This window comes from Pteropus alecto, unplaced genomic scaffold (genome assembly GCF_000325575.1).
Source record: "Pteropus alecto unplaced genomic scaffold, ASM32557v1 scaffold131, whole genome shotgun sequence".
In the NCBI taxonomy this organism is placed as follows: domain Eukaryota; kingdom Metazoa; phylum Chordata; class Mammalia; order Chiroptera; family Pteropodidae; genus Pteropus; species Pteropus alecto.
In genome coordinates, this window is record NW_006434709.1 from 24,405,332 (window position 1) to 24,424,035 (window position 18,704).

At 38.6% G+C, this 18,704-nt stretch overlaps 1 long non-coding RNA gene across 2 annotated transcripts; it reads left to right on the plus strand.

Moving 5' to 3' along the window:
* Positions 1–4,324: 4,324 nt before the first annotated feature.
* On the plus strand, positions 4,325–8,400 carry LOC112477910. 2 transcript variants are annotated; one of them, XR_003045669.1, is made up of 3 exons: positions 4,325–4,474; positions 5,122–5,316; positions 6,746–8,400. It is a non-coding gene; the product is annotated as an uncharacterized LOC112477910 (long non-coding RNA). The 2 variants fall into 2 exon arrangements; XR_003045670.1 differs by having other exon boundaries at positions 5,163–5,316.
* The last annotated feature ends 10,304 nt before the right edge of the window (positions 8,401–18,704 follow it).

The window sequence follows — 18,704 nt, forward strand, 5'->3', positions numbered from 1 at the left end:
TTTTTTTTTTTGAGATATAGTTTCTCCCTCCATTTTCTCTTCTCTACATCAAGTAAGACAGTTAGCAGGTACTGGACAAGGAACCTCTGTCTCCCTGATCTCAAGTTCCACACTGAGGGACTTGGGCCAGAAGAACGCTGCCAGCATTCCTGGCTCCTTTACTCTCCCCTTCCCAAGTCGCTTCCCAATAAGCAACACGTCTTATTGGTGATATACCTAATTGGTGACTGCAATGTGTGCTTGGCTCACTGGCTTCCAAGTTTCCTCCGTCCCATCTCCTGCCCTCAGGATGTACACATTATCTGCTCTCTGCCCAGGGAAAAGCTCCCTGGAATAGATTTCTGGAGAATGAGTTAACAGAGCTCTGCCGGTGGCTGCCTAATACTTCCTAATTCAGGGGTAAAGTGTTAGGAAGTCCACAGTGAACACAAATAAAAAGCCACTTTCTCAAATCACCTTACTGAGTATGAAAGCTAACATTTTTTTTATCTCTTCTTCCATCTCCTGTGTCTCCTTCCTCAAGTGGATCCAAACTCAAGAAGAAAATATGTGGGTGGTATCTTATTTTCCTGTTGCTGCCAAAATAAATTACCACAAGCTTAGTGACTTAACACAATACAAATTTACCATTTGATGGTTCTGTAGTTCACAGGTTCTGGGGATTAGGATGTGGACATCTTAAAGGGCCACAGGTTACAGGCTGTCTGATACCCCATTTGCAGGCTCAGAGCTCTCTACTTTGAGAAAGCCGTGGAATGGCAGGAAGTAGCATTAGCTGCACAAACAGATCCTTTCCAGATTTTGTTTTCAAAAGCTTAAATCCATTGTAGAGGTTGTGCTAGGTGACTTGGAAGATTTAAAGAGAAAGTGTACTCAAAGGCAAACAGGGAGGCAGGACCTCAGCACCAGGTTCCCAGACCTAGAAAAGATCTCCATTCCCCGTGGGAATGTATGAAAACAGAACCACCAGACTTCATGGAATCACTGTGGCTTGGACAATGCCAGTGACTGGAACAGACAAAAGCACAGGCCCTTCTCCCATTTGCTAAATCTTCATTAGAGGGACTTGCTCAAAATAAGTACAACTTTGATTCTCCTTTTCATTCAGAAAAGTTTCCTATTGGGCTGGTTTAGAAAATCATGAAGGAAAACTGAAGGAGATGGATGAGAACAAGAGAGAGGAGGAGCAGAACCGTAGACAATTTCTTGAAAAGCAATATTAAAACATTTGAATTTAAAGAATAAATCACTCTTTCTCAGTGCATGGAACAAAGCCACACATTGTTCAGTTTCTCTAGCCAAACGAGATACAAGGTGCCAGCTGGCTGATCTTAAGGCTAATTGATATGATGTGTAGGCACAGAGATAAGATTGATAGAGATGAAAATATATATATATATATTTTAGAAATAAAGGTTATTATCTGGGGGTCCTGGCTGAAATAGGGCAACTGTATGTTTCCTATAAGGAAATCTGAGTTAACCTAAGAATTCTGACTTGCCCCTTAATCTGGTCCTGGTAGAAAGCAGAGAAATCCAGAGAGGACTGTCCTTTGGTGGATGCCCTAGATAAATAGTGAAATGAAGCATGACAGCTGCATGGTGAGAAGTCGGACTTTACAGAGTTCATTTGCAGCTCCCTGCAGAGGCCTTGGGGCTTTGAAATGGAGCGAGGGGCTCTTTTGCTCCTCGGTCCAATAAAGGAGCAGAGGGGTGGTTAGTTCAAAGGGGTGAGCAGGAACCCTTATAACCTGCATGTGAGAATAGGTAAGATTCCTGTCTACTTTTCTAAGATTGCAATTTGGATTCAGCTTTGAGTTTGTATCAGCATGAAGGAGAAGGCTCTGTGTTGGGCTACTAGCTGCAAGTGCACAGTTTAGATTTTTTTTTTCCTCCAATACTATTTTTGTTAGACCTTTGCTCCTGAAGATAATCCTGCCTTTATTCTTAGTTGGTAGCACAGTTATTTGTCAGCTATTTATTTATGGCTATCTAGCATCCTATCTATATCCCTTCCAATCAGCATTCTATCTTCTGAGGTGCTTAGAATACTGTTATAAAGATGAAGAAACTGAAGCTTAAAAAGATTAAGTAATTTTTTTAAGCTAACAGTAGTTTCTTTCTTTCCAATTAGATCACAAAGTAAAAACTCAGTTCCAAAAGTACTTTGTGAAAGATAAACAGCTGTTTACTAAGTACAGAAAGATGAAAGGAACATGGCAATGACTGCCAACACTAAGGAATTCTTGCAAATTAAATAGTAACAGGGCTGCTCACTTGCCACATTCAAAGCCCCATTACTAAAGGAACTCTGGGAACTCATAGTTCGAATCATTTGGTTGTACAATATTTACTTGTATTTTTGGCTTTAAAAAGAAAAGTCTTACCTAGTGTTAAATGTGAATGAAATTATATAAGTGGTACATCAAGTGTCTGCTATAAATTAACTCTGAAACATGAGAAGATCCTAAAAAGGACTAAGGAATCCAAGTTAATGAAGTTTGAATAGTTTGGCACTAACAATAATTCAACCAAGTTTCTTTCAGTTTTGAATACTTTCCCTATAGGTTATCTGTCTCCATCCCCCAAAAATGGGGAAAAAAGAAATGTGAACATATATATCTTGAGGACTTCTAAAATACTTTTAATTCATCCTTCTTCCTGCACCTACTCCACCATACCTGTTTGCACTAGAATCGAGTTGTATGTTAAATTAGAAACATTTATTTAAGCTGTTACTTGTCTACAGTGCTCTGGAAACATAAAATATCATAAAAATGCAGTATCTGCTGTCAAAGGAATAGCACTACCTAATTTGTTCCCTCCGGCCCATCTCTCCGCTATTTTTGTGAGATATAAACGGAAACAGCCACATCAATGAGAGGAGCCTCATGCTTAGAGACTCTGTGTGTGCAACTAAGACTCTCTCTCCAGAGTCCACTCCCAGCTCCCTCACTCCATGCTCACTACTAATTCACTCTGCTTTTGAGTCCTGCTGCCAAAGGAGCAGAAAGGCTTCAGAAAAAGAAAGTGGCTTCTAGCAGCAAAGTGCACGGTGCCCCCTAGCTGGAGACATATCCGGCAGCCCCCTGGCGTGGAGCTGCCACCCACGTGCAGCAGAGGATAGAAATGGCTGAGCCTGCAGGCTCGGCTGACTAGAGGCAAGGTCCTCGATTTGAAGTCAGAGGAAAGGCAGGTGAGGCTACTTGTGGAGTGAAGAGTTAAAAAGATTTAAGACTGGCAGCAGCCAAAATCAAAATCCTAACTTTCGAAATCTAGGAAGGAAAATTGTCAAGCTCTCAATAGGCAGTCACATCTCCTTGATTCCCATAGAAATGCTATATACACACACACACACACACACACACACACACACACACACACATATGTGTGTATATATGTATATATGTGCATACATAACTATATATAACTATATATATATGTGTGTGTGTATATATATATCTATATATATATATCACCATGATTATCACTCGTTATCCACACTCATCTATTCTTAACACAGCATTAAATATAGTCCCTTATGTAATTGTATTATATCATTCATTGGAATAGAAATTACACGGATATATTTTATGAATGAAAACCTCCTATTTTTATAATGATGACTGATGTCCAGATACCTCTGGGGTACAGTCTTTATGACAGTTTGCTTACGAGAGCTTTATAATGATGTTCTTTTGGCTAGAAATCTCCTGGTGAGGTTAGAATAGTAAATTTATTTTTTCAAATCCTACTAATTTAGAATTGGGAAAAAATGCTTTTATTTATAAATATCTTACTTAGTTCTAATATTGTTTTTTACCTTGCTGCCTTAACTCATTTTGGAACAAGATTGGGGGTGGGGGGATACTAAACAAACAAAAAATAAAATTAACAAATAAATACAAAAGAAAAATAGAGCCAGGAGTGAGGGTGATTTTAAATAGCATGTACTATTTAGCAGGTTGAATGCCCTTCTAGACACTCATTTAATAAACACTCTCCAAGTAACTTTTCCCTCCTCGGCTTTCAGAGTGATATCCTTTTACTGTGGTCCTCCTCTCTATCCTCTTAATTAATTCCTTATTCCTTATTCCATACCTTAAGATGAGAAATCTTTTTTTTCTTACTTTAGAAGTTTAAAAAAAAGGGACTGAGAGTAATTCCTAAATACAGGAGCAAACTCTTTCCAAAATTCAAATTGTGCATTTCTGAAAGGCCACAGGATGTCGACACCTTAATGTTCTGCCAGCACCACGAACTTAAGTGACAAAACTGTTCTGTGCTGACTCACTTGAAATGCCATTCTCCAGAGTGCACTCACACGCTACAGACACAAAACTAGCTTGTTGTCTCCTTCACTTTACAAAGGTCACTGCCAAACTTCCAGTCCCATGGAAAAAGCAGCTTGTCTCATCCCTCACCAACCTCTCTGCTACCTTCTCCATCACCCTTATCACCAGCATAAGTAAAAGGTAGGTGGACATAACACGGGGTATGCTGCCACATGGACTCATATGAAAAAGACAAACAGGCTGTTGGTTTTTTTTTGTTTTTTTTTTTTAACGATAAGTTGGTGAGAGAACAAGTCAGGTTTAGAGAGAAAAAAGGAGCAAAAGTAGGCTAGCTTAGAAATGACAAAAAGATAAAAGCATGATTGCAAAAGATTAAAATATTCATAAAATAGTGCGACGTGCAATTCTATGACAACAAAGTGAGAAACTAAACCTCATACATTTGATTAGTGCCCTTGGTAAATAAATACATATTGACTCCACAAATAACTTTCCCAATTCTATTACTTCAGATGACTAATTGGTTCTAAATATAAACCAAAAAAAAAAAAAAAAAACCAAAAACATGGACATTGAAATTGCTTGGGAGCACTTATATGCTTATACTAATAATTTTGTTTTAGGTTTTAATCACTATATATCATAACTGTCATCAAAAAGCTATTGATTTTTGAACATTTATTATGTGCCAGACAGTACCTTATAGAGTAGCAAGGAGACAACCAATAATCTGAGGTGCTTAGAATACTGTTTTAAAGATGAAGAAACTGAAGCTTAAAAAGATTAAGTAATTTTTTTAAGCTAACAGTAGTTTCTTTCCCAATTAGATCACAAAGTGATATATGTCATTTTTGCTCATGGTGCATAGCTCAGACTAATCGCACAGCCGCAACCTAACTAGAAGAGAAGCCAGAGAATGTCTTCCTGAGTGCCCAAGAAAAATGAAATGGGATCTAGTGTCTCTGCGATAATGTTCTCCCTCACACAACTTGAAAAGCCTTGAGGAGGCTGTTTTATATGTGGTATGTAACTTTATTCAACAGAACACCTTTTGGAAAGGGCACTTTCTATATCTAGAACTATATTCTTAAGGAAATTGTGAGAGAAATGGTCATTAGTAACTTGTAAAGTAAATGAAAAGGAGAAATATTTGTCTTGCTTCCTAGAAGAATGATCAAGAACGAAGGATATATTTAACGACCAATTAGAACAAACCAAATCAGAACAAATACCACTCTAAAGAGCCGGTGTGGGCATAGGAACCCATTCTTGCTACCCAAGGAAAGGGGAGATGTAGAAAGGAGGATAGTCAGGGAGATGGCTCGAGACTGCCGAATAATGTGATTTCTCCCTATGGCCCCAAGTCTGGGGAGAGACTAGGTGAAACAGATTTATTTTTTTGTTAGTGATGAAATAGTTGCATATCTGGGTTGATGTCAGCTGCATCAGAAGCAGTAGGTTGGACTCAGGAGCCAGAAACCAAGGAGGCCGTGAGAAAGTAAACCTTAGGATACAACAGAAATCTAAAATATAAAACCTTGCTTTTCTCTACTTCTTAAACTAAAACCAATTATGAGTTCACATTCACAGGGACAATAAAGTAATTCACATCAGTCATTTCTGGGGGTCTTCCTCTTCAGGGTTTTGGAAAAGTCTCAGAGCATTATGCAGAGCCAAGTATCAGGGAGCTCCCTTAGGTCATCAGTCATCATTATTGGTCTATATTGGTCATTTACCCCAACCCCAGATGCCACTGCCCTGGGGCTCAAAACTTCAGAAGGGTAGATCTGCTTCTTCTATGCCTTATGTGAGGTCCTGGAAGCACTGGCCAGGTTGAGAGCCCAGGTCCAGTCTTTTGGCGCATCAGGGGGTTGCTCTTCTAAGCTCTGGCCACCTACCCAGGATACAGCCACAGACAGGAAGAGGTTCTGATGTACCTGAGAACCTCCGGCCTATAGCATCCCTTAGGTTGAATCTCTTCTCTCTTGCTACTGTCAGGGTACCATAGGCTAAATGTTTGTGCCCCCCTCTCAAATTCATACATTAAATCCTAACCCCCAATGTGAAGGTATTTGGAGGTAGGGCCTTTGGCAGATGAATAAGTTATGACGGGATTAGTGCCCTTCTAAAAGAAACCCAAGAGAGCTCTCTGCTCTCTGCCATCTGAGGATACAAGTTTGGCAGTCTGCAATATGAAAGAGGGCCCTCACCAGAACTTGACCTTGCTGGCACCCTGATCTCAGACTTCCAGACTCCAGACTGTGAGAAACAAATTTCTGTTGTTTAAGAGCCACTCATTTTTTGATAATTTATTATAACAGCATGAATTAAGACATAGGGGTTCCCCGATTTCCCCTTTCCCTCCAGAATGCCCTGAATAATCTCAGTAACATTGGTAGGTCTTTACAAAAGACAGGAAGATGCACTAACCTCACATACTGTCTGCTTTAGGTTCTTCAAAACTGCCTGAGAGAAGTAAATACTAAGAACTGGGCTGTGTTGAATGGTAGAGAAACAGTTATAATAAACAACAACCCGCTAGGCTGAGGGGAGTTCACCAGCATCCGGGATAGATGGTTTCCAGCCTGCTGACATCTCACACCTGGAGTTCCTGCTTCCCTGTTCTGTCAGAGTCTTTCTCAAGCACCCGACAGCCAGCTCAGCCTCAGTGCACCGGGAAGTGCTATGGAGTTGACAAGCCCAGGACCAATCTCCAACTGATGGGGGCTGGGAGTCAGTAAATGTCTCAACTCCCTATCCTCTGGCAGGACAATTCTGACAGGTGTACCACAAAGTACCTCAGGTAGTTACAGGCGCATCAGCTCCCAACTGCCCAGATGGGATCTGCTCATCAATACACCTTGTACTGGCTTTTCTTCTTCCCTGTCTCACCTTTCTCAGTTTCTCAGCTGTGCTTCTTGGGATCGATTCCCAAATAAAGTTCTCCTGGCAGGGTCTAATGTGAACTAAAACAGAGGGAAGTTCAATATTTCACAATGACAGGCTTGTTCACATACATCTGTACTGCAGTGGACTTTGCTGAGAGCTTCATTGAACCAGGTTAAAAGAAGTTCTACAATCAGAAACCCTTGGATTATACCAAGCACCAACTTTCATTCTTTATCTCTGTACCTCTACATCGCCTAGCATAGAACCTTGCCCACATTAGACACACTACTAAATGCCACTGGAATTCAATTAGATTTTAATTCACCATAGCTATAATGGAAACTCGAATGTTCCCTTTAAATGAACTGGCACCAGCACAGATTCAAAATCAGACTTTGAATCACTATTTGCAGCACAAGCAAAATGTGAACCTTAAAAGGGCACTGTGCAGGGATAGTGGATGTTCTTTGTAACTCGTCACAGTACTCAGAAACACAGATGGCTGAGGTCAATGCTGTTAGTTCATAAATGAGTTCAAGTGGGCAGCATTTCAATGACGGTAGATGGTGTGTGTACATTAAAAGAGGCTCCCCCTGCCCATCCCCTCTAGAATCGTCACATCCTTTGCCACCAGCAGTAGCTCCACAATGGTTAGTTACCTTTAGAGAATAAATACCGGCTCATTGACATTCTTTCAATATGAGCTCTCCATGAGCCATTGCTTCCACAATTTTCTGATATGATGAGAATTTATATTCATAATGATGAGACAGAAGCACTAATTGCATAATCCTCGAGTGCTGTCATCAAAGAAAAATTGAATTAAGTTTGTTTAATTGTAGTATCATTCTTCAAAAATTGGCAGTCCATCTGTGGGCAACCTCTCAATTAACCAAGACATTTTATTAATAGCGAGCCCCTGAGTGTGCTGAGCAATCTGAAGTACACAGGAATTTATAGTCTACATCACTCAAGGCATTGACGACCACACCAGGCACTGCTAATAGTCCTGTCTCCCTGCCCCATGACTAGTGTGTAGCTCCAGTCTTTCAGCTCAGCATCCCGAAAGCAAGGAAAGGCTGAACAGAGGACACTGGAGTCCATAATAGCTTGGACTTTGGAGTCAGACACAAGTCTGTAATCTTTGTTTCCACATTTAAACTAGCTCACTCTAACCTAATAGATATTTGACAAATAAAAGTGAGCATAATTTTCATGGCCTTTTTAAATACCAAGAAAAGAGTCTCAGGCACTTTGTGGCACTCCAGAAAGTGCTTCTCATCCCTCACTGCATTTGAAGCATGGGATTCATTTTGGACTGGTCTTACTAAAGGAAAAGTCAGGAAAGTTTCTCCTTACTCCTGATGCTCTCGGGTCTCCCACTCAGCTATCTCTTCACTCTTAATCTTGAGTGTTGCCCAGTCGTGGTCAGGGAGTACAAACGTGGGACTCAACTCCAGGTGAGGGAAGGGTCTGTGTAGCATAGTTCAAAATTAAACCTCACTGTTAACCTTTTCCAGATGAAGACAGGGATTCATGTTTCATTCCTGTTTACGTCTGGACTTGAGACAGGAGTTGAGGATGGCAGTAGGTGAAGGGGTGACAGAGAAAGCCAATGAATGCCTACCTGATGGAATCATGAATCTTTGGACATATGTTCTCCTGGATTCTTTTTCTTCCTGATTCTAATACTACCTCCACTTTCTTCTAGTCTTACTTCCTATCTCTATTCCCTCCAAGAGATAAATGTGGAAGAAGAGAGATTTGAGGCGGTTTTTGTTTTGTCTTGTATTTACATTTAAGGATGAACTATTTATTATGTGCCAGGCATCATTCAAGATATTTTCATGTCATAATTTAACGCCTCTGTTTACATTCAAACCCCATTTTCCTTCTTCTAAATTTAGTATCATTTTCTCTACCTAAAATTACTAAGAGGAGGTTAATCAAATTTAACTAGTAAAAATGCTCTTGTACTTCTTTTGTCCAAGTACCCAGTTTTAGGTCAAATCCAAAAGCAACTATTGAATTCAAAAGAACCAAATACATATACAAATATATCATGCTCAATGAGCAACAAGAAATGGTTGAGAAAAAATTAATACTGTAGCTATGACTGGTACTCAGATAAGGTACCCAGAATGCCAGAATGGCTAAAATTTTGGTTTTAGTTAGGTTGCCTGATTCCATCAATCACTACTTAAACTTTCTAAGCCTCAGTTTTCTTATCAAAGGGACATGCAATAATGCTATGCCATAGCACTGATTAAATATTCATGAGATAATGTATATAGAACACTAAGCATAATCCTATAATAAATTACTCATTAAAAAAAGACACTGATTCAGAGTATAGTTATTTCTTTCTCTTAAGTCACATTTTCCTTCTCCTCATTTTCATTTAATGTAATTTATACTTAAATTTAATAGCCTTCTTTCCTCCTTGATTTACTTGTGTTCTCTGTGTGTTATCAATTAGAACCTCAGCTATTCTGGGAAACAAGGCCTGATTCACGGTGGATATTGCCACTTTCCTCGATAGTAATTACGCTAACAGCAGTGGCCCCTCTTGAACCTTTCTAGAGCTGTCTTCAAAGGCACTGACTGACTAGTTTTCTCCAGGCGGTTGCATCCCAATTATGCACCTTCCTGCCTCAGTCACTCTTGCTCTCGACATGGTGTTAAGCAACCAATACCCTCGGGCTTCATAGGTCAGTTAAGCCAGCCTAACATGCTGCCCAGCTTCAGCTCAATTTGAGAAATTAAAGGGTAGTGAGGAAATAGGAAGTTGATAAAGCTACAAAGGACGAAGGTTTGACATAATCCACACATAAAGATCAATGAAGAAGGTGAACGGGTGGAAGAAAATAGAATGTAGCCAAGACAGAGAAGAGCAAATTTCTGTGTTGTTTTTCATTTTGAGAACTATTTTTACAATCCCAAAGGAAACTTGGGAATTATAATCCCAACGTGGAACTTGCCAATGAATATATGATCAAATCAAATTTGGAGTTTATTTTTAATCATTCAATATTTATTGAGTGTCTACTATATAACGGGCACTCTTCGAGATGCTGTGATGTAACACTAAACAACATAAAAATCTCCACCACTGGAGAGCTGAAGCGGGCTGCCTGCTAACATTTGATCAATTTAGCTTTCTTCTTCTAGTCCTGTGGGTCTGAAAATATCATGGGTTTTAGAGAGGCCAAACGATTCTCACTTCCTCTTTTGCTGATTTTTTAGCAGGAGGTTCTTAAAGGAGCCACACTTGTGCATAAAAAAGATATTGCAAATACTAGAGAAGGAAAAAACTAGAAAGGTTGGATAAAGAGTTTCATAAACTAGAAGATACACAAAGGCAAGCCTGTTTAACCAGAAAATGTGTTGATAATATTAAATGATAGCTAGGCCTTTTGAAACACTAAATATTTGTGATAGGGTTAAAAAGCTGAAGAAATTAAGATGTATTTAGCGCTTTGCCCAAGATAACTCATTTAAAAGTCAGGGGACAATGTGGACTTTTCTTAATGAAAGCAGCAGCTCTTGATTCATTTTATGTTAGAACCTAGAAAAAAAGAGTAATACAAGTCTGCCCTTTGATTCTCCACAGAACTGAGGATAAAGATGCATGTTGATAGTAGACTAGTGACACATTATTAATGTCTAGAGATTTTACTCAGAAAAGCCTATTTAAGAATTGAAAGATCAGATGACCTCACAAGCAATTGTCAAGAGAATGGTGTTTAGCGATTGTGTTATCTTTCCTCCTATTTATTACTATACAAAAGAGTAACTGATATCAGAAATCCTATTGTAACCAAATAATTATAAATTACTAGATATTTTCAAACTTTCCCTTCTCTAGATCCCAGCTTCCATGCCCAGACTGTATTTTAACTTTTATAGTATCATGTAGCTCCCTTAATAGCAATTAGTATGGTTATATTTTTATATTGACTTCGGTAGTTATTTGTCCTTTTTTTCCTCTACCAGGAAAAAGTGGCACAAGAGCTGTGATCAAATCATATTTTTACTTATTACTGAGTCACCAGCACTTAGCACATAGTAAGGCCTTATTATTTGTTAATTGAATGAACATTCAACCTTTAAGTCTGTGCAGTTTGTTATGTTTCAAATACAACATTATGATGGGCAAAGCTGGTGTGCATAAGTCATGGGGAATTGGGAAAGGGGAAGCAGAATGACATTATCTATAATAAGTAGCAAACTATGCCTGTGAGAAAGTCCAATTCAAATTCCAGTGAGGATAAATTCATAAAGTCATATGTGCTGATGTCAGCTTCTTCGGCAGTTTTCAGGCTGACATTATCAATAGTCATCATTGTCATCATTATTTCAAGCTGTTTCTGTGCTAGGTACCTTACATATATCATTCTTAACCTTACATATATTATTCCTTCTTAGGCATGATTACCGCCATTTTAAAACTGAAGAGATTAAAGATGTCAGAAATCAAACTCAATCCTGTCCCAAAGATACTATACTTTCTCCCCAAGACTGGCTCAGGAATCAATCTTTTTTTCTGTGGGATGTCTTCTAAAAAATTTACCATCTTAGATTTCACAGCAACACAGTTTCACCTCTCCATCTGATTTGGTTTGAACCTAAACCTACTGGCACCCATTAAAGTCATCTTGTTATTTTGTTGTTGTTTTTTGTTGTTGTTGTTGTTTTTAGTTTCTTTCTGTGATATATTAGTTTCTTATAGAGTTCTGTTCTGACAGCTCTGGCTACTCCAGCAAAAGAGTAAATGTAACGGACAGCCTTGGGAGGAATACCCTACGGTAAAGTGCTGAAATCATTCTTCTTTTGACTTCCAGGATAAAGCCAGCTTGAGAATATCATTCTTCTCTTACTGGAAGGCCATAGAGTATAAAAGAAGGAATCTTTTTGTTAAAGAATTCTTTTAAAAGCATAATTCGTTTTTGTTTTCATGTATGGAAAGTTCGATGGTTCAATAAAGTGCCAAATCTTAAAAATATTTATGTTGTACTTTCCCATCTCTAGGCACAATTATTTGCATAATAGAAACTTCGTAAATGTTTATTGAATCTGTTTTTTTTAGATGATTATATAGTTTAGGGAGAAAGGAAGATCCAGTTTGAAGATGATAATGAAGAGTTAAGGAACAGGCCTACAAGATTTGATGGCAAGTAACTACTGAAATTGAATGGAATTATGCAAAGGTGCATGGCTCTACTTAGTCTGTGCCAAGGTACCTTAGTGGGCACTGATCTACAATGTCAAGGCCCAAAGACCATCTGAACAGGCTTGGAGAGGCTAGCATTTAATTTAATGTTCTTTATCTTTACTCTCATTAACAGCTGGCTTTGGGGAAATGATGTTCCTCATTGAACCATGCATACATGAAACATCCAGTCCCCTATGGGTGCCCCAAATAGAAAACTTGGGAAATCGAGCTGGGTTCAATGCAGATTGCATAAGTCAACTAGTTTATCCTGATTGTCAAGAGTAATTTTTTCCTCTTTTTTTTGGATTTCAGCATCTAGCATATAGGAACAACTAGCTATACACTTTCCATTTCCATCGAACTTAAAAATCTTTGGTTCTTTACCAAAATATTGTTAAATATAATAAGTAAATGACCTGAAGAACAGAATCATCTCTTGGACAACATTTTAAGCTCCTCATTTTAAGGAAATCCAATTTATGAGATTCTGAGATTTCAACCCAAAACCTGTGTTTTAATTATGAGTTGCAGGAAGGAGTGGAGGGCTTATTAAATTACTAATCTGTTCTATTACGCACGATTCTCTGAAGGTTTCCTTTAAATAGTGCACTAGTGCATTAAAATATGGAGTAGGATTTAATGGCATGGATGAAATTAATATAGTGTCCCAAGGCTCCTTCTTTCAAATACTTGACCTCTGGATTCAATTCAACGAGCTTACAGGAGGGCCTGGCTCTTGTAAATACTGGAGATATGGGAAGTCAGTGCGTAACAGTGAGTTGCCTCACCTCCCAAGGACACAAAAATATATATGCTTTCCTTTTGTTCTAAATGGTCTTGGATTCCAAGACCAGCAACCGCAATTTAAAAGAATCCCCAAGTGAATTAATCTTATTGTTTTAATACACTAGATGAAGCATTCACTGACATGAAATCAGAGCTTAATTAAAACTGAAGCGTAGATGAGCTGGAACTGAAAAGAGAGGAAGCATTATTAAAACCAAAGCTGTCTTTCCTCTTGTGCCCTCTAACCCCTAGCACACAAAACAAGCAATAGTGTGCAGAGGAGATGTCAGTGCCCTATTAGGATAAAAATAATTATAGTAATAATACTGTGGACAACTGTTATAATGATTATAAAGCATTAATTATATCAGACTGTATTGCTGATAATGACTACAGAAGTAAATTTTAAAGATGAGATGAATTGTTAATAGCAATCACGATGCAATTGAAATTGTTTCCCCTATCCTTCAACAACTAGGCATTGTCTCCATGGTAGAGATTAATATCGTTTATTATCCCAAATCCTGCCTTATTTAGCTCTCTAGTGTCTGAAATTCTGTACCCTTATATTTAAGGCATCTTTCTCATAAACAGCATATAGTTGGGTTTTTTTTAAATCCAGTCTAATGATCTTTATATTTAAAGTGAAATATTTTTAGTATGTTTACTTCAAATGTAATTGCTTATATATTTGAGTTTAAGCTACCATATTATTGTTTACTTTTCGTTGGTCTCATCTGTCTCTTCCCTACCCCCCTCACTCTCCCTCCACCTCCTACCTTAGCTTCTTTCAGATTTATTGAATTTATTATTTTTAGTCTATAGTCTAAATTTTTTTCTTGATTATTTCTGGGGTTTTTTTTATACTACTTCTGCTTAGGGTGTGTATCTCTGGCCTGAAGATTTTTGTCATTCTGGAAAATTCCACACCGTTATCTCTACAAATATTATTTCTGTCATATTCTCTTTTAGTCTCATCTTAAGTATAACTATGCTTAATATTGAAATATTGAAAATATTTCTTGAAATGGAAATATTTCATTTCCACTTAGAGTTCCAAGTAGAACTTCCGGCTCCTGGAACTGAACCACTGGAGAGCTATCTTTGGCTGACGGTCTTGCTCCTACTTAAAATCCAAACACCAAGGAAGAGCACCTTCAGCTTTGCCACTCATTTACATTTTCAAGGCAATAAATGTGTTTATTCTTTCCCAGGTGGTGGGGTTAGGGGTGAAAAACAGTTAGTTTAGCTGGTGGGAAGAATTTCCCAGAATGTCTTGGATATACAGATAACAGAGATAAACCTGTACAGTCATTAATCTATATTTTTGATCCTGGAGTTTTGTAGATGCTGCTGTCTACATGGCTCTTTGCTGCTGAGAGTGCTTCACTGAGATCAGTGTAAGGACAACGATCCATCCATCTGTGGCTGCCAATGGCAAGGTCGATCATCATTTGTACTGCTTGCCCTTAGCATGAAAAATCTGCTCAACCTTAGCCTGATACGCCGCTCTGATGCCCTTCCTCAGGGAGGCACAGCTGCTAATTGTGAAAGGCTTCTCTCAGTATTTCATAACGTTTATGCTCTCAGCCAGGGATGGGGACAGACATTTAATATTTATTCATAAGCATTTTTTTAAATGTGCAAAGCACTAAGGTAGGTGATATGGAAGGTAAAAAAGATGAATCTTATTCTCACCTTTTCAAAATGTGACTCTTGTTATGTTACTGTGATTTTAAGCATTTTATTGTACACATGTCGACCGTGTCATTTCAAGCTTTTTTGAAAGCAGTCAAGGCATAAGTAATTAATAAATCTATGAACAAGTCTCTATCTCTGTTCTCAAGGAGTCTATGATCCAGAACTAACTCAGCTTACTGTGGAGTTAATCAGGATTGGGACGGCCTTGAATGGAAGGTCATTAAGCTACTTCGGAGCACACAGGGTTGCTCTTGTGGACACTGTGAGGTGCCTGCCCAAAAACCAGTGCTCCTCTTTTCTTAACAGAACCCTAATTTTGTTCATGCATATGTCTTCCTCATCCATAGTCAGAAGCCTTAGGGGAAGCTGACCAACCCCCTTATTCCCCTGCAGCTCTGGGGTTGAGTGTAATTGATTTAAAGTTAATCCTCTTCCCTTGGCCAGAAATTAGCACACTGGTAGGCACATGACCCAGTTCTGGTCATTGAGATGTGAGAGCAAGTCTCGGCAGCCCCTAAGACAAAGCCACAGGAAGAGGCTTTCTCTTTTCTTCCTCCAAATGTTTCTTTAACAGTGGCATCTAGAACTGTAGCAACCATGTTGCAACAAGGCTGAGGATGAAGCCAACATGGAGAACAGATTCTAGAGATGGAAAGAATATGGCCCTTTGATGACATCTTTGAGTCAGTGGGCTGAAAGTATTAGTAATTCATTAGAGCCACAATTTTCAATTGGAGAGAATATAAAGAATAAAAGAGTTTAAAATATCTATATATGAGAAAGGAGCACTTTTGGTAAAACTGGATGGTGGAGTGGTTTGTATAATGACTTTTAATATTCAAAAAAAGGTGTAGGATGAGGAACATGATATCTGATGTATATATCTATCAGCCTCAACTATGTTTAAGGCAATTTTTTCAAACAAGCATTTCGTCATAATGAGTACATTTCTATCAGCTGTTCTAGATCAAATGGCGGAGATCAGAATTTCTCAACCTGACTTGGGCCTGATAATTCTTTGTTGTAGGTCCTGTCCTATGTAGGGTATTTAGCAGCATCCCCAGTCCCTATCCACTAGATGTGAGTAGCATCCTCCTCCCCCTGGTTGTGATGACTAAAAATGTTTTCAGACATTTCTGAATGTCATCGGGGCAAGGGGGGACTAGAACACAGCTCTTGAATCCTCTACTGGTATATTACATAGGGAGAAGGGTGTGGAACACTACATTGCTACAAGTTTCTTAGCTATTAAAGAAAACTATTCTCCATTTGACTGGTTTACAAAAATAAGAAACAAGCATTGAATTTTATAGGGAGCAGTGGTTCTTAACAAAAAGTGAGTTTGTTCCCCCAGAAGACATTTGGCAATGTCTAGAGACATTTTTGGTTGTCATAATTGGTTAGGTACTATTTGCATGTAATAGACAGAGGCCAGAGATGTTGCTAATCTCCTACAATGCACAGGATAGTCTTCATAACAAAGAATTATGGGGCCGAAATGTCAATAGAGCTGAGTTTGAGAAACCCTCAAAACAAATAGAGAAGATTTCTAAATACAGAGAATGTAGTTTTTTTGTGTTTTTTTGTTTGTTTGTTTGTTTTTTAATGTTTGGTCCAGGAAAAGAACCACAAATATTGCCACATCCCTTCCCTACCTCACTCTACACATATTCACACATGAGGTGACCACATGAAAGTCACTGGGATTGGGAGGTAATCATTAACCACATTCTTCTCATATTGAGTTTGGCCCCATTTGATAAGACATGGGAATTGGACAAATGAAGATTCAATGATGGCATCATTCCTGATAAGGCTAAATTAAAGAGTTTGGTTTGACTTATGGCCAGAGTAGCATTCTAATCAATCTAAGCTGTACATTGCCCCACCAAATGATGCTCTCCTCCAACACTTGTAGGGACAAGACCTACCTAGAAAGCTCATCACAGTTATAAGCAAAGAAGAGTTGCTGAGAACTGGTCTTTTCAAGAGAGACCTGGGCAAGGCTGAGTTCTCCATGCTAAATCCCATCATTTTCCACACTCACCAATCATATGTCCCCCTTTCCCCTGAGAAGTACAATGAGGGCTTAAAAGAGGCCACATGTGTTTCTCCCATTCTTCTCCATGTTGGGGCAGTAGAGTAGTAGTTACTTCCTATCTATGACAACGTGAGGAGGGCGAGACAGGTCTTTTACCGTAACAGTGGCAGAAACTTTGCATGATAGAGTACACTTGTTTTTCATCTGGTTTAGATTCCAATCTTTATAGCATGTAAAACAAGTTGGTTTAGTTTTTAAAAATACATGAGAGGTATAGATACGTACATATATATACACACATATGTATGTATGTTCTTGTGTGATAAAGAAAGTGAACTTTTCTCAGTTAACACAAAAATTCACTTGGAGATTAACATATTTATTAAAGAACATTCTGATGGAGTCACTTATAAGTCGACATAGATTACCTATGCACCATATGACATGTTATGGCCTATGAAGTTTGCTTCATCACTCCTTTCTTTTCTTATTTCATCTTTTAGGTTTTCCCTTTGTACATCCAACTATACCACCCACAGACAACAATTTATCCACTTCCTATACATCACAATGTAGAGTCCTTGTATCTCAAGGCTCTACCTGCTTCTCACAACTAGCAAAAGCCCAGAGAGAACAGGAATGACTTGAATTATACTTTCAGGCCAAATGGGACAAAAATCTAATTAAATCCATCAGTTTTAAACACCTCGGTCAGCCGCATATCCATGAGTAATAATACTCAGAAACTGCTCAAAAGGAAAAGCCTCAGTAGAAAAGATATCAGCCACATCCTTCAATTTATGAAGCATCAGTTCAGGGCCTTCTCACATTTGATCTACCATCAAAGGAAAGAATTGCGGAGCCCAGGGATAGGTTAAGCAGCTCAAAATTCTACTGGTAAAAATGCTTTTGAGCCCCACTGCAGTTTCCCAGCCAAACAAAGTAAATTTCCCCTGGGATGGCAGGTGCAAAATAAGTAGAAAGAGTAGTCAACTTGTGCCTAGGGAGATGCTGTCCAGAAAATATTCAGAAGTTACATTTGCGTGGCCAACCATACTCGGTCTGAGGCTGACAGGAAGCTAACAGATTCTCCAGAGCTGAGAGCTCTGAGTCACACAAACTGGTGTTGGTATTTTCTCACATGAATCTCCAGTAGAGATGAAGAAAAATAGCACTGATTTACACAAAGATTTAATATACACATTAAAATAATTCTTACTCTTCTTTTTAAATAAAACTTTAAAAAATGAGTCTTACAAAAAATTAGGAGACTAATATAATGGGCCAACTAATTTGAGAAATAAAATATTATATTGGGAACAATCAGATAGATAGATAAGCAATAACTGAAATAAATCACTTTAAGACCCCACCAAAGATGTTACTGGCTCCATCTATAATGAACAAGTACCAATATTCTTTAAAGGAAAGATTCCTCCTTCTTTATATGTTTTACACATCAGTTCTCCTTTCACAAATATCAGCCCATTATCCCACACCTCTCCATCCTATGCCACCATCCCTCTAAGACAGACAAATATATGGACACCAAAATATCTAATAATGGGAAGGAAGTAGATGAGATATTCATCTCGCTTGATCCTAGAAAAATGGGCGCCATCTTTGAAGAGTTGTAATAAAACGGGTAGAAAAGAGACTGAGTCCCCAAGCCATTCTAAAAGCAGTCCCACTATGTTACAGTCACAGTTCATAGGGCCTATCCCCCTGAAGTGTCAGCCCCATGAAGGCAGCGAGTATATTTCTACTTCTCAATATCC